The sequence below is a fragment of the Triticum dicoccoides genome, chromosome 6B (assembly GCF_002162155.2).
Source record: "Triticum dicoccoides isolate Atlit2015 ecotype Zavitan chromosome 6B, WEW_v2.0, whole genome shotgun sequence".
NCBI lineage: Eukaryota > Viridiplantae > Streptophyta > Magnoliopsida > Poales > Poaceae > Triticum > Triticum dicoccoides.
Genome location: NC_041391.1, coordinates 546,368,187 through 546,372,326, shown reverse-complemented (window position 1 = coordinate 546,372,326; position 4,140 = coordinate 546,368,187).

The following is a 4,140-nucleotide window of genomic DNA, read 5'->3' as shown; positions in this document are numbered from 1 at the left end:
TGATATCCGCTGCTGAACGGGGCCACTTGGAATGTGACCTCCTCGGACCTGTAGTTATCCGGCGTGACGAACACCGCATCCAATGTGATTTTTCCAGTACAGCATGCTTCCCTACTGGGAATTATTCCTCTAAAGGTTGTGCTGCTTCGCTCAATGCGGCTCCAGTCTATTTCCATTTTTCTGAGGGTTTCCTCGTAAATGAGGTTCAATCCGCTGACACCGTCCATGAGTACCTTGGTAAGGCGAAAGCCATCCACTATTGGACTGAGGACCAATGCGGCTGGTGCTCGGGTTGTTCGGAATTTAGGTTCGTCACTAGCATTAAAGGTAATAGCCGTGTCACTCCATGGGTTTATTGTTGCTACTTGGTAGACTTCGGCAAGGCTGCGGAATGTTCTTTTCCGCATATTATTTGATGCGAAAGTCTCGAAGACTGTTAATACTGTACTGGTATCCCTCGGCTGGTGCTCTGGAGTTAGAAGCTCTTCGCCACTTTTGGCCACTTGCCGTAGTATCCAACATGCTCTAAGGCTATGAGTTGGAGTGGTGCCCTCTGTATTACGAATTTTGCAGGGTCCATTGAGCCATCCTTCAAGTACGGTTCCATGCCCTATAGAGGGTTTTTGCTTTTTGGTGTTTAACCCAGGTGCCTGGCGATAGTGCACCCTTTTATTTCGGACTGGGGTTGTATTCAGGGCTAGATTGTCCCAAAATTTGATTTCGGTTTTCCAGGCACTTTCCATCACACAGTACTTTCGTACTATGGACGCCAAGTCAGCGAAGCATGTAATTTCACGATGACTTACGATGTTAAGGATTCCCTTGTCCGTGCAATTATTGCAGAAGAATGAAATTGTGTCCTTCTCGCGGCAGTCCTTTATCCTATTCATAACCAGGAGGAATCTGGCCCAGTAATGGTGTACTGTTTCTGCGGGCTCTTGCCGGATTTGGGATAGATCGCTTATGTTTGGGTGGGCGGGCGGGACTAAATTTGGAACCCCGTCCAATCTAAGATTCAGGGGCCAAGAAGTTTCCGAATTTGGAAGCTTAGGTTCTTGGATGTTGTCCAGTGAATCTAGCCCGCTGCCTGACTTTAGGTTCAGGGCTTGAGTGACGTCCTCCCCTCCGCGGGAATCTGGCATGGAGGGATCGAGAATCCGGACATAGCTAGTCCTTAAAATATAGGAAGGGTCGCCGTATTGTTCATCAACCACAACAACATGGTGGGTAACCTAGGGAGAGTTGATTTCTCTTAGATCGGGTTTAGGCCCAATCTGATCATAGTCTGTATCGACTCCCAGGGCGGCGATGCGATCCAAGAGCTCGTTTAAGGAAGAAAGCTCCATCGGATCTAGCTGCTCGGCAAGTTTCGAGCTAACATGAAGATTGCTTTTGATGACCCGAGAAGTCATCGTCGGCGCGGCGGCCGGACAGGCGGTCATAAGGAAACCGCCTAGCCGGAGAGTTTGGCCGATAGCCAAGGCTCCTTTAGCAACAGTGTCGTCTTTAAAGACGGGATGAGGCATCCTTCCTGATGGCGACGGCACAGAGTAACTCTCAATGAAAGCACCAATGTCGGTGTCAAAACTGGCGGATCTCGGGTAGGGGGTCCCGAACTGTGCGTCTAGGCGGATGGTAACAGGAGACAAGGGACACGATGTTTTTACCCAAGTTCGGGCCCTCTCGATGGAGGTATAATCCTACTCTTTCTTGATTAATATTGATGATATGGGTAGTACAAGAGTAGATCTACCACGAGATCAGAGAGGCTAAACCCTAGAAGCTAGCCTATGGGATGATTGTTGTTCGTCCTACGGACTAAAACCCTCTGGTTTATATAAGCACCGAAGAGGGTTAGGGTTACACAGAGTCAGTTACAATGGTAGGAGATCTACATATCCGTATCGCCAAGCATGCCTTCCATGCCAAGGAAAGTCCCATCCGGACACGGGACGAAGTTTTCAATCTTGTATCTTCATAGTCCAGGAGTCCGGCCAAAGGTGATAGTTCGGCTATCTGGACACCCCCTAGTCCGGGACTCCCTCAACAGGATTTCTGCCAATCTGGGTGTTTGTTTCACAACAATTGGAAGATCACAGGATACAAAGAAGCATGGTGAGATTAAGTCAAACCACAAGAAAATGTACGGTTATAATGCAATTATCCTACTATCTCTTAGTCTTGTGCTTCATGAATAGGAATTTGAAAAGGAGGACAAGTGAAAAATAAAATTCCTACATTTTTTCTTTCAAGGAGACACTAAAGGAACAAATCCGTGTGCTCAGTGGACAATATATATAACATGTAGAGTAAAAAGAGATGCAACAAGTGTACAACCTCTTTGGCGAAGCCATGTCGATCTCAGCGTAATTGGGTTGGCCGGTGAGGATGCTCCGGCTGACTTTGCTGTCGGAGGAGGGGAAGAAGATCTTAGGCGTCTGGAGATGGAGCCCGAGGTACTGCTCCGCTGTGATGGAGGGTTTCATCGTTGGAGCAGCTCCGGTGAGCTGTATGACGCCGAGGCTGAAGCAGGACAAGACAGACAACGAACAACGTTAACCTGAGTGGAATTCTAATAGCATCTCCAATACATGATGTAAAATACATAACCACAAAGTGCTAGATGTAAAATACATCAGCCGCTCATCTCTGAACTTAACTGTCAAAACTGAACTTAACTGTCGAAACTGAACCTAACTGTCGAAACTGAATTTTGTTGTCGAAACTGAATTTTGCTGTTGAAACTGAACGCACTAGCAAGGTGAGGCCACACGTCGGTCGACTGACTTTTTCATCTTTGGTCAGTCGATTTTGCAGCCGTTGGATACGAAATCAAGGGCATGCGGTTCATCTTCAACCTCCACCCCCCTGAGCCGCCAGCCACCACCGGCCAAACAGCAGCCCCCCGCCGCTCGCGGCCGGCGGTGCGCCGCCCCGCCCGCCCTGAAAACACTCCCCACCGCCGGTCCGCTGCCGGCCCGGCCATCCCTCTAGGCTCCCTCGTGCCGAGCTTTATCTCCGGCGATCCCCACGCCACCGCCCCGCCAACGCCCCGTCACCGCCGGCGACCACTACCCCCATCCTGAACCCTAAGATAGATAGTGGGGTACCTCTCCGGTGAGCCACCCTCCCCGCTGCAGCTGGTTCTTCCTTCACCCCGGCGAGCCCACCCCTTGAGAATCGACTGACCCAAAAGTTGATTCAGTCGACTAAAGTGTAGCCAAATCGGAGCAGCATCGCAAGCAAGAGCAAGAGCGAGAGCAGCAGCGCGAGCAAGAGCAATAGCAAGAGAAGACCAGGCAGGGGACCGAGAGCAAGAGCAGAGCAGCATCGCGAGCAAGAGCTAAAGCAGCAGCAGCTCCTACTGATGTGGACGTCGCCGCCGAGGGAGCGATGCCGTGGAGGAAGTGACCGGCGACGCCGCCGTGGATGGAGCCGCGCGTGTCGGCTCGGGACCGATGTAACGCCCCGGTTCCAATGCGCCAGGTGTCTGCCAGTTATTCGCCGTCGTTGCCATGTCATGTGCTTGCGTGTTGCACTTTGCCATGTCATCATCTGCATTTCATATCATGTCATCATGTGCATTGCATTGCATACGTGTTCGTCTCATGCATCTGAGCATTTTCCCTGTTGTCCGTTTTGCAATCCGGCACTCCTATGTTCCCCGGCGCCCCATTTTACCTCTTTTCATGTGCGGGTATTAAACTTTCTGAGAATGGGCCGAGTCTTGCCAAGCAGCCTTGGTTTAGCACCGGTAGACCGCCTGTCAAGTTTCGTGCCATTTCGAGGTCGTTTGATACTCCAACGGTTAACCGGGTAACCGCAAAAGCCTCTTTTATCTTGCAGCCCAACACCCCTTCCAAAGTTGCCCAAAACCCAGCAAACTCCCCTCCATGCTCTCGGTCGTTCGATCACGATCGTGTGGGTGAAAACCGCACCTCATTTGGACACTCCCACCTCCTTCTACCTATAAATATGTGCACCCCTCCGAAAATTCGGGTCCCGAAACCCTAGCCTAGCCTCTCCCCGCGCCGCCGGACACGTCCGCCGACGGCCGGACATGTCCACCACCGCCGCCACGTCGCCCGGCCAATCCCAGGGCGACACGTCGCCTCCGTGCTGCCCCCACAGCAAATCCGC